Source organism: Canis lupus, chromosome 4 (assembly GCF_048164855.1).
Source record: "Canis lupus baileyi chromosome 4, mCanLup2.hap1, whole genome shotgun sequence".
Lineage (NCBI taxonomy): Eukaryota > Metazoa > Chordata > Mammalia > Carnivora > Canidae > Canis > Canis lupus.
The window spans coordinates 35196971-35209757 of NC_132841.1; the positions used below are offsets into that span (position 1 = coordinate 35196971).

The 12787-nt window shown below is 36.0% G+C and overlaps 1 protein-coding gene across 2 annotated transcripts in view; it reads left to right on the plus strand.

Moving 5' to 3' along the window:
* Positions 1-12787, plus strand: part of BMPR1A (bone morphogenetic protein receptor type 1A) — a 140647-nt gene that overhangs the window by 44738 nt on the left and 83122 nt on the right. The gene's annotated exons all lie outside the window — the stretch shown is intronic.

Here is a 12787-nt window from a genome sequence, read left to right on the forward strand (position 1 = left end):
TTTTTTTTCTCCACTCCATATTCTAATTAATTGATTAAGTTTTAAAACTTGATGTCTGTTGTGTGTATACAACAACACATGTAAAATGAAATGTGCAGGTCTTATCTGTACAGTCCAATCAGTTTTGAAAAATGCACACATCACTGTAACCCACACCCCTGTCAAGATACTGATCTATAATTTTTTTTTTAGATATTATTTATTTATTTGAGAGAGAGAGCGCACTGGTGGGGAGGAGAGGAAGAAGTGGGCCAGCTCCCAGTTGAGCAGGGAGCTTGACTCAGGGTCTCTGTCCCAGGACCCTGGGATCATGACCTGAGGACAACGAAGGCAGATACTTAACCCACTGAGCCACCAAGGAACCCCTGATCTGTAATTTTTTAGACTGTTATTCATTGTGCATAATACTCATTAACTTTAAGATACTTGATTTTTGAATGCACTTATTCCCAAATTCCTTTGCATGTTAATTGAACAGGCATAAGCATAAGTGATTTTACTGGTATTATGTTAGTGAAACAGTCAAATAAAAAAGGATCATATTCTGTGGCTTAATACAGAAATAATTGTCTCTCACCTGTCATTTGCATTTTATCGTGTTAGAATTGGGCTGCAGAAATATTGAAATTTCTTTAAGGATTATATCACTACATTTTTCTAAATTCCAAGTTGTGATGGTGAAGAAAACAAAGTGTGTATTTCCTTATGAGTGAGTGAAGTACATTGTGGTTTCTGGAGTTTTGCCAAGTGTTTCTTAGAATCCTTCTGTCAATTGGTGGCATTGTCCACAGAAATTTATATTCAACAGCATCCCCCTTTTTTTTAAACTGGTGGAACAGGAATAGACTGAGTTGACTGATTTTCAGTGAGGAGACAGAAGTGTGATTTAAAAAGGGTATTTTAGAGTGTAAAATCTGGTTCTTTGAATTAATTTTTTCAGCTGACTCCATAAAACCAGATGGGTAAGATTTTGCAGGACTAGAGAAATGGCCAGAAAGGTGTGAGGGGGAAAGAATTGGCAAAATGTAATAATTATGGTAGAAGGACCAGTAATAAATAAAAAGCCAGCCTTTTTCCTATAGGATTCCAAAAACAAATTGTCTGTTAGTTAAATACTAAAAAAATAACACTAATAGCTTTACAAATCTGATGGAAGGTGTTAGAATGGATGAGTTTTCAAAGCATGCTTAGCATAAGAAATGAAGGCAGATCTTAATACATCCAAGGATTGTGCATGCGATGATTCTTGTATCTGAGTGACTTAGCATCTGAATGAAGAAATTGTTTAGATTAGGAAGAAAAATGTAGCACAGTGAGAAATAAGTAGAGGTGATTAATCATATAAAGTAATATAAAAGTTGACAATCTTGAACTCATTAATCCACCAAAGACTTAATTAGAAGTCAGTCTGCTAGTGGAAAACCCACTACATTACATTTGATAAGGTTTGTATATGAAAAACATTTGGTTATTAGTACTAACAAACTCATCTATAATTCTTCCTGAAGTTAAGCTATATATTCTGGAATGTATTTGATTAATTCTATGGTACATATATCTGTGTAATCTGCAGCTACTGATATACTGTTATTCTAAGCATTAAGAAAAAAAAAAGATAACTATTAAATACTATGATATTTTAGGATGTATCCTGATTTTATAGGTTTTTTTTTTTAAGATTTTATTTATTTATTCATGAGAGACAGAGAGAGATGTAGAGACACAGGCAGAGGGAGAAGCAGGCTCCCTGTAGGGAGCCCAGTGAGGGACTTGATCCAGCATCCCAGGATCACACCCTGGGCCAAAGGCAGATGCTCAACTGCTGAGCCACCCAGGTGTTCATGATTTTACAGTTGTTAAAATGTGAAAATGTTGGTCCTAGGATTGATGAATTACATTATATTAATAAAATGTAAGAAAAATACACCATTAAGACACACATACCTTAAATAGATTTTTTTAGAGCAGTTTTAAGTTTACAGCAAAATTGGGACCCCTCGAGGCTCAGCAGTTGAGTATCTATCTGCCTTGGGCTAGGGCGTCCCAAGGGTCTTGGGATCGAGTCCCACATCAGGCTCCCCACAGGGAACCTGCTTCTCCCTCTGCCTGTGTCTCTGCCTCTCTCTCTCTCTCTCTCTCTCTCTCTCTCTCTGTGTCTCTTATGAATAAATAAATAAAATCTTAAAAAACAATAGTTTACAGCAAAATAGAGCAGAAGGTACAGAGATTTCCCATGTACCACCTGTTCCTCCATAGCCTCCCCCGTTATCAGTAGCCCCCACCAGAGCGGCACATTTGTTATAATTCATGAGCCTGTATTGACACGTCATCACCCTAAGTCCATAGTTTACATTAGGGTTCACTCCTGGTGTTATACATGCTGTGCGTTTAGACAAATGTATAATGACATGTATCTAGCATTAGAGTAACATACAGAATACTTTCACTGTCCTAAAAATCAGTGTTTTGCCTATTCATTCCTGTTGCCTAACTTTGACAACCTTTGATCTTTTTACTGACTCCATAGCATTGCCTTTTCAGAAAGCCCCCAAATTGGAATCATACAGTAGGTAGTCTTTCAGATTTACGTAGTAATATGCATTTAAGTTTTCTCCATGTCTTTTCATGGCTTGATAGCTCGTTTCTTTCTAGTGCTGAATAGTAGTCCATTGTCTGGATGCACCACAGCTTATTTATTCATTCATCTACTGAAGGATGTCTTGGTTGCTTCTACTTTTTGGTAATTATGAATACAGCTGCCATAAATATCCTTTTATAGGCTTTTGCGTGGACATAACGTTTTAACTTATTTGGGACACCAAACAGCATGATTTCTGGATTATATGCTAATAGCATGTTTAGTTTTGTAAGAAATTGTTAACACTCTTATTAGAGTGTGGCTGTGCCATTTTGCATTCCCATCAGTAATGAACGAGTTCCTTTGCTCCGTATTCTTATCAGTGTTTAGTACTGTCAGTGTTTTGTATTTTGGCTATTCTAATAAGTATGTAGGAACATCTCTCTGATGGTTGTTTTAATTTGCAAATCCCTGATGACGTAAAATATTGAACATCTTTTCAGGTGCTTATTTGCCATCTGTACAACATTATTGGTGGTTTTTGTCTTCTGCCCATTTTTAAATTGGGTTGTTTTCTTACTGTTGAGTTTTTAACAGTTCTTTATATATTTTAGAAAATAATCTCCGATGTATCTTTTGCAAATATTTTCTCTTGGTCTGTGGCTTGTTTTCTCATTCTTTTGGCAATGTATTTTACAGAGCAAAAGTTTTTAATTTTAGCGAAGCCCAGCTTATCAAGTATTTCTTTACTGGATTGTGCTTTGGTGCTGTATCTAACAAGTCTGTTTATGTGATGGATTACGTTAATTGATTTTTCAAATATTGAGCCAGCATTGCATATCTAGGATACATCCCATGTGATTGTGGCATATAATTCTTTTTATACATTGTTGGATAATACTCTGTTCAGGACTTCGTATATATGTATATAAAATATATTAGTCTAATTTTATTGTAATATCTTTTTGGTTTTGGTATTAGATTAATGCTGGCCTATAGCCGGAATTAGAAGTATTCCCTCTGCTTTTATTTTTTAGATAAGATTGTAGAGAATTGGTAAAATGTCTTCATGTTTGCTAGAATTCACTAGAGAACTCATCAGAACCTGATGTTTGCTGTCTTAGAAGGTTATTAATTATGATTCAGTTTCTCTAGTAGATACATGCCTATTCAGATTGTCAATTTCTTCATTTGTGAGTTTTGACACATTGTGTCTTTCAAAGAATTGGTCCATTTCATCTAAGTTATCTAATTAGTGGGCATAGAAATGTTCGTGGTTTTTCCTGATTATTCTTTTGATGACTGTGGGATCTGTAGTAATACCCCTTCTTTCCTTTATTCTTTTTTTTTTGGAAATGTTTTTAAATATATTTTAAAAATATTTCTATTTATTTGAGAGAGAGAGAGAGCATGAGTTGAGGGAGGAACAGAGGAAAAAGGACAAGCAGATTCTACTCTGAGCGCAGGCTGATGCAGGGATCAGTCTTATGATCCTGAGGCCATGACCTAAGGGAAGTCAAGAGTTGGATGCTCAGCCAATGAGCCACCCAGGCACCCAACCCCTCTTTCACTTCTGATATTAATTTGTGTCATTTATCTTTTTATCTTTTATTGGTCTTTTCAAAGAACCAGCTTTTGGTTTCATTGATTTTTTTTTTCCTGTTTATTTCCTGCTTCAGTTTCATTTTTTTTCTGCTCTAATTTTTTTTTTCATTTGCTTATTTGGATTTAATTTACTTTACTTTTTTAGTTTTTTTTTTTAGGTGGCAGCTTATAGTTTTTATTTTAGATTTTTTTTCTGATATATACATATATTCAGTGCTATCATTTTTCCTCTAAGTACTGCTTTTACTGCATCCCACACATTTTGAAAAGTTATATTTACGTTTTCATTTAGTTCAAGTTATTCTAAATTTCTCTTGAGATTTCTTCTTTGGCCTGTTTTAATTTAGAAGTTCATTGTTTAATCTGCAAGTATTTTCAGATTTTCCAGCTATGTTTCTGTTTTCTTTTTTCCCCCTAGTTTAATTTTATTGTCTGAGAAGAGACCTATGGATTCTGATAAATTCATTAAGATATATTTTATGGCTCAGAATTTGTGGTCTGTGTTGGTGAATGTTCCATCTGAACTTGAGAATCATATGTTTTCTACCAATGTTGGATAAAGTAGTTGATAGGTATCAATTATATCCAGCTTATTAATGGTACTGTTGAGTTCAGCCATATTCTTACTGTTATTTTCTGTCTTATCTGTCCATTTCTGTGATAGAGGGGTATTGAAGTCTCCACTTGTAATAGTGGATTCATTAGTTTTTCTTTGCAATTCTGTCAGCAATTCTGTCATGTATTTTGATGCATTATTGTTAGGTGCATCCACATTAAGGATTGTTGTGTCTTCTTGGAGAGTTGATTGCTTTATCATTATGTAATTCTCCTGTTTATCTCTGATAACTTATATTGCTCTGAAGTCTACTATGTCTGAAATTATTATTATTATTTTTTAAGATTTTATTTATGTATTCATGATAGTCGCAGAGAGAGAGAGAGAGAGAGAGAGAGGCAGAGACACAGGCAGAGGGAGAAGCAGGCTCCATGCAGGGAGCCCGACGTGGGATTCGATCCTGGGTCTCCAGGATCGTGCCCTGGGCCAAAGGCAGGCGCTAAACCACTGCGCCACCCACGGATCTCTGTCTGAAATTAATATAGCTATTCCCACTTTCTTTGATTAGTGTTAGCGTGGTGTATTTTTCTCTATTCATTTACTTTTTTTTTTTTTTTTAAGATTTATTTCAGTGAGAGAGAGAGCACAATGGGGAGGGGCAGAGGAAGAGGGAGAGAGAAACTCAAGCAGATTCCACAGTAAGCATGGAGCCCAACACAGGACTTGATCTCACAACTGTGAGATCAGACTTGAGCTGAAACTAAGAGAGTCAGTCACTCAACTACCCAGGTACCCCTCCATCCATTTACTTTTAATATACATATGTCTTTATATTTAAAGTAGGTTACTTGGGGTGCCTGGGTAGCTCAGTTGGTTAAGCGTCCAACTCTTTTTTTTTTTTTTTTAAAGATTTATTTATTTATTTATGATAGAGAGAGAGAGAGAGGCAGAGACACAGGAGGAGGGAGAAGCAGGCTCCATGCTGGGAGCCCGATGTGGGACTCGATCCCAGGACTCCAGGATCGCACCCTGGGCCAAAGGCAGGCGCTAAACCGCTGAGCCACCCAGGGATCCCCAAGTCCAACTCTATTTTGGCTCAGGTTATGATCTCAGGATTGTGAGATAGAGCCCTGCTTTGGGCCCTGCGGTTAGTGGGAAGTCTGCTTGATATTGTCTCACTCTCCCTTTGTCCCTCCCCCTGCTCAAGCACACACACACACACACTCTCTTTAAAATAAATCAGTCTTTTAAAAAGTGGTTTTCTTGTAGGCCACATATAATTGGATCTTGGTTTTTGATTTATTCTGACACTCTCTGTCTTGTAATTTGTGTATTTTAGACTTTTGATGTTGAAGTGACATTGATGTGATTAATATTTACCATATATGTTATTGCTTTCTATTCATTGCCCCTTTTTGTCTCCCTCTTTTCGTCTTTTTTTAAAAATATTAATTATTGAAGTATAGTTGACATACAGTGTTAATATTAATTTTAGGTGTACAACATACTGATTCAGCATTTCCATACATTACCTTTGCTCCCTGTAGTGTCACCATAAGACGATATTACAATATTGTATATATTCCTTATGCTATACTTTTAATCTATGTGACTTATTTATTTTATAATTGGAAGTTTCTATCTCTTAATCCCCTTCACTTATTTTTACCCATGCCCCCACCTCCTTACCCTCTTATAACCACCAGTTTGTTCTCTGTATTTTTTAGTCTGTTTCTGTTTTTTGTTTGTTCATTTGTTTTGCTTTTTGTATTCCACATTTAAGTAAAGTCATATAATATTTTGTCTTTCTCTGATTTATTACACTTAGCTTCATACCCACTAGATCTATCCGTATTGTCACAAATGGCATGTCATTCTTTTATATGGCTGAGTAATATTCCATTGTATATACATATATATTACATCTTCTTTATCTGTTGACAGACATGTGGCTTGCTTTCATACTTTGTCTTTTTTTTCCCCATACTTTGTCTATTATAAATAATGCTACAGTGGACATAAGGGTGCATGTATCTTTCAAATTAGTGTTTTCATCTTTTTTGGGTAGATAGTAGTGGAATTACTAGGTTGTATGATATTTCTCTTTTTAATTTTTTGAGGAACCTCTATACTGTTTTCCACAGTGGTTGCACCAATATACATTGCCACCAGGTGTGCACAAGGGTTCTCTTTTCTCTGCGTTTTTGCCAACACATTATTTCTGGTGATTTTGATAGTAGCATTATTACTGGTAGGTTGTATCTAGTGCTTTTGATTTGTATTTTTCTGATGGTTAGTGATGTTGAGCTTTTCATGTGTCTGTGGGCTCTGTATGTCTTCTTTGGAAAAATGTCTATTCAAAACTTCTGCCCATTTTTAATTGGATTATCTTTTTGATGTAAAGTTGTATAACTTCTTCATATATTTTGGATCTTAACCCCATATTGTATATATCATTTGCAAATATCTTCTCCCACTCGGTAGGGATGCCTTTTTGTTTTGTTGATTCCTTCTTTTACTATGTAAAGGCTTTTTATTTTAGTAGTTTATTTAGTAGTTGCGGTAGTTTATTTTTGCTTTTGTTTTCCTTGCTTGAGGAGATATATCCATAAATATGTTGCTAAGGCCACTAAGAGATTACTACCTATGTGTTCTTTTAGGAGTTTTATGGTTTCAGGTTTCATATTTAGATTTTTCTTTTGTGGTTTTATTTGAGCACATATAATGTGATTTCATTTTCTCTCCTTTCTTACTGTATCTGTTATACTTTTTTCTTTTTAACTTTTTTTAGTAGTTTCCCTTGAGTTTTTAATATATATTTACAGTTACCCCAAGACTATTGCAGATAACACCATTCTGCTTTACAGATAGTGCAGGTACCTTATAATAGCAAAATATAATCCTAATTCTTCCATTATGTCTTTTGTATCATTGCTTTTACTCATTTCATTTATATATAGCACATACATGTGTATACACATACATATATGTGAGCATACATAATTGCATTGTCGCTGTTATTGTGAATAACTTGTTATCTGTTAGATCAATTAAGAATTAGAAAAATGGAGTTTTAAATTTTCCCATCACTTATTCCTTCTCCAGTCCTCTTCCTTTCTTTATTTTGATCTGGGTTTTGGAACTATATCATTTTCCTCCTCTCTAAAGAACTTCTTTTTAACATTATCTGCAAGGCAGGTTTACTGGTGACAGATTGCCTCACTTTTGTACAGCTAATAAAAATCTCCATTTCTCCTTCACTTTTGAAGAATAATTCACAGGCTATGGAATTCAAAGTTGGTGGGTTGTTTGTTTTTGTGTTTTTTAAGTAGTCTCCATACCCAGCATGAAGCCCAGTGCAGGGCTTGAAATCATAACCCTGAGATCAAGAACTGAACTGAAATCAAGAGTTGAATGCTTAACTGACTGAGCCATCCAGGTGCCCCAGTGGGTTTTTTTTTGTTGTTGTTGTTTTGATATCTTAAGTGTTTCATTCCAGGGTGCCTGGGTGGTGCAGTCAGTTAAGAGACTCCTGGTTTCAGGAGTCACGATCTCAGGGTTGTGAGATGGAGCCCTGTGTAGGGCTCTGCAACTTGGAATCTGCTTAAACTGTCTCCCTCTCCCTCTGTGCCCCTTATCCCCCCACCCCAACCTGTGGATGCACTGTCTCTCAAATAAATAAAATATTTATAAAAAGTGTTTCATCTTACTCTTTTTGTTTGCATGATTTCTGAGAAGTTAGATGTAATTCTTATCTTTGCTCCTATATATATAAGGTGGGTTTTTTTCCTGTGTCTCCCTTAAAGTTTTAATTTCTTGATCTGTGGCTTTCTGTAGTTTGAAAATGAGCTCTCTAGGTGTAGTGTTTGTTTTTTTTGTTTGTTTGTTTTGTTTTGTTTTGTTTTTTTGGCATTTATCCTGCTTGATGTTCTCTGAACTTCCTGGATCTGAGGTTTGGTCTTTGACATTAATTTGGAAAAATTTTCAGTTATTAGTGTTTCAGATATTTCTTTCCTCTTCCTTCCTTTTCCTTTTCTATTATTTCTTTGATATTCCTGTTATATGTGTGTTACACTTTTTGTAGTTGTCCCACAGTTCTTTGATATTCTTTTTAAAAATCTTTTTCAGCCTTTTTTTTGGTTTGCTCTTCAGTTTTGAAGATTTTTTACTGAGATAAATCCTCAAGCTCAGAGATTTTTTTCCATAGTCGTGATTGGTCTAGTAAGCCCATCAAACACACTCTTCTGTTTTTGTTACACATTTCATTTTGCTTCTTTCTTAGACTGTCCATCTCTCTGGCTTTATATTAATGTATCTATTCCCATCAGAGTCCATAGCACATTAATTGTAGTTGTTTTAAATCCCCAGTGTGATAATTGTGTTATTTCTGCCATGTCAGAGTCTGGTTCTCATGTTTGCTCTGTCTCTTTAGACTGGTTTTTGCCTTTTAGTGTGCCTTGTCATTTTTTCTTGTTACATGATGTACTGGGTAAAAAGAAACTGCTATAAATAGGCCTTTAGTAGTGCGATATTGAGGTATGGTAGGGGGGTGGAGTGGAAGTGCTCTATAGTCTCATGATAAGGTCTCGTTTTTTTAGTGAGCCTGTGCCTGTGGACTGTGAACCTCCTAGGTGCTTCTTAGCTATTTTTCTCTCCCCCACGTGGAAAGCTAGCTTGGACTAGAGTTTGGCATTTCCCTTAACCTAGGCTTCCTAGGCTTTGAAAGAACCCTTATCATTTAGATTCTGTTTAAACAGTTTTTCTTGAAAAGGAAGGCCTTAAGATTAACAGAATGCTTCTGGGGTGCCTGGCTGGCTCAGTCTCTAGAGCATTTGACTCTTGATCTCAGGATCATGAGTTCAAGCCCCATGTTGGGTGTGGAGCTACTTAAGAGGAAAAAGAAAAAAGAATAACAGTGTTCTGATGTATTTCAAAACAGTACTTTGTCCCCTTTTTCTGGCAGAATCACAAGGGGATTTTTCTTTGATATTCTCTGTGATGGCCTGGTAGAGGTCCTGAAGGTTAAACTCATAAAGTTTGGGGGCCCCCTATGACTGAGTCCCTCATTATAGTTTTTAAAATGTTGAAATGGGGATCCCTGGGTGGCGCAGTGGTTTAGTGCCTGCCTTTGGCCCAGGGCGCGATCCTGGAGACCCGGGATCGAGTCCCACGTCGGGCTCCTGGTGCATGGAGCCTGCTTCTCTCTCTGCCTGTGTCTCTGCCTCTCTCTCTCTCTCTCTCTGTGACTATCATAAATAAATTTAAAAAAAATAAAAATAAAAAATAAAATGTTGAAATGGCTCCCTGTCTTCTCTGAAGGTGATTGATTCGCTTCTTTTCTCTTCTCTTTCCTCCTCCTCACCTTCTTCTCTTTTATCTTTCACCATAAATTTAAACACATTCGATGGGATTCAATCTTTTGCAAATCTTAAACTTGCTAAAGCTAAAACTACCCCATCTTTGGCCATAAGGAGTCTCTTCAGGTTGGCTCCGGAGTCTTCTTGACATCATTCAAATAATTGTTGATTAGTTGTTGTTTTTTTTTTTTTTTTCTGCCTTATAAAGCAAGACATTCCACAAACATCTTGAAAATTTTCTGTCTCAAACATGAAATATTTCCATGAAGCTTGATTTCTTTCATTGGGAAGAAGTATTTCAAAACTATGATCTGGACTCTTGGGTTGCTCATTTATACTGTTTGATTTTTGTTTCTAGGTCTTTTCAGTGAATAGTACTAGGAAATAGAGATTGGGAATTGTGGTTTTCAGGGACATGGAGTGATAGACTACTCCGTAATTACTCATTTATCACATTCTATATCTGACAGTTTTACAATAACAAAATTACTATATCCATCACCAATATTATTGAAAAGAGTTAACATTTTTTTCATATGGTCTTCATTTCTTGATAATTATGCTCTCTATATCATCAGGTCATATCACCATTATGTACCATCACTTTTTTCCTTTTCATCATTTTTTAATCTACAAGTTACTACTTAATGCTCACCTCCAGAGTCATGTGAATGTTCCTCTAATCATATTGACTCTTTGAAGCTTATTCTTTAGTTGATTTCTCTAGAAAGACTAATGAGAACATTATTCCCTGAGTTTTTGTGTGATAATAATATGTTTTGTTTATATTTGAAAATTAGTCTTACTGGCTGTAAAATTCTTGGCTCTCATTTTGTTTCCTTGAGTATTTTAACTTTTTTCTGACATAAAGTGTTGCTTTGGAAAATCTGTTGATAATGTAATTTTCTCTTCCTTATAAGTTACTTGACATATTGGCCCAGATGTTCAAATAATTTCTAATTCTTTTAAAAGATCTGTAATTTTACTGTAATATGTCTTGGTGTTATTTTGTGTCCATATTCTCAAGTGTATTCATTCTGTGCCTTAAACGTGGTTTTAAATCTTACTTTAGAAAAATTTCTTTGAATTAGTTTTTAATGTTTTTGTATAGTTTTTAGTGTTTAGTTCCCTTTCTTGGGTTTTCTTCTGTGATTACTATTTATATAAAAGAACAATTTTTGTCACTTTTCCTAGAATCCTTTTATTTCTTCATTAAAATATTTTAAAATTATTTTTAGGGCAGCCTGGGTGGCTCAGGGGTTTAGCGCCACCTTCAGCCCAGGCCGTGATCCTGGGGACCCCGGATCGAGTCCCACGTCAGGCTCCCTGCATGGAGCCTGCTTCTCCCTCTGCCTGTGCCTCTGCCTCTCTCTCTCTCTCTCTGTCTCTCATTAATAAATAAATAAAATCTTTTTTAAAAATTACTTTTAGGATTAGAATACTTTTTATATTACTTGTTGTGTTTATTTATTCTTGTGCTTTTTGTTTTTAGTCTTTATGTCTGAAACAAAATTCTTAAAATTCTTTTTTGAGTCATGTTCTCACATTTCTGAGTTTCTCCAATTCTGATGTTGTTTTTTATGCCTTATATAATTTACTTAATGCTTTTACCTTTTTCGTAGGTTATAGTTTATCAGTTTTGTGTTGGTGCTCTTCTGGTTGGCTTTAGTTGTGTATAAAGGATGTTGGTTAGCCTTATAATAACTTGTATGAGACTTGAATCTGGAAACTTTCTCCTGGGTCATTTTGAAATTAGTTTTCCTGGATGTTTAAGAGGAAATAATAGTGATGCAGGAAAGCATTTTTTACTTGACTGAATTGTTTTCGATTGTGTTTGAGGAGACGGCCGATCCTGGTTCTGCCACTGTCCCTTACTCCTCCTTGAGCCCTCTCTTTCTTTTGTCTCAGCTTTTCTGTTCAGTTTTGTTTTTATTCCTAACAGTTTCTTCTTCAGAGTAAGGCTCTGTCCTGGACGGGAGGGAGGCCTGGTGGGTATTTTCCAAGTTCAGACAGGTTGGACAACCATGTCAACTTCAAACCATTTGCTGTCAGGCTCTTTGACATTATCTGCAGTTGGATCATCAACTCTTATACCTTCCGCAGTTTTCCTTGTATTTTCAAATTTGCCTGCTGTTCTTTCCAGTGAATACCTCCTTGCTGTTTAGCCTGTAGAGGTACATGCTAGCAAGCAAACTGGATTTTACCCCTGCCCATGTCCCAGAATTGCAGGTATTAGTTCTATGTAACAGGGATAAGATTTCAGGCTAAAAACTGGTTTAAAACTCTGTATAAGAAACAGTTATGCTCTGGAATCTAGAGCTTAGATCTTCTGTCTCACGCTTGTCCGCATAGTCAGGTGCCTGCCTGTGGTAATGACTTCTTAGTGCTCTTTCACATCCACTTCTCCTTTCATTCCAAGCATATGGGAACATTTAATCCCTTTGTTTCCTTGAAGTTAGATGGGTATCACATGACTGATCTGGCCAGTGGACTTTCAGGGGAAGTGTGTGTCGCTTCTGGGTTGACATAGTGAAAGGCCCATGAAGATTTTCTGGTCTTTTTTTTCTTTTTTAAACTTAGGAAGTACGTAGCCATGTGTTTTCATTTGATACAAGAACAAGATGATCAGCCTGGATGACTGTGAAGCAGACGCTGCCTGCCCCGTGTTGGACATTTTACATGAGACAGAAG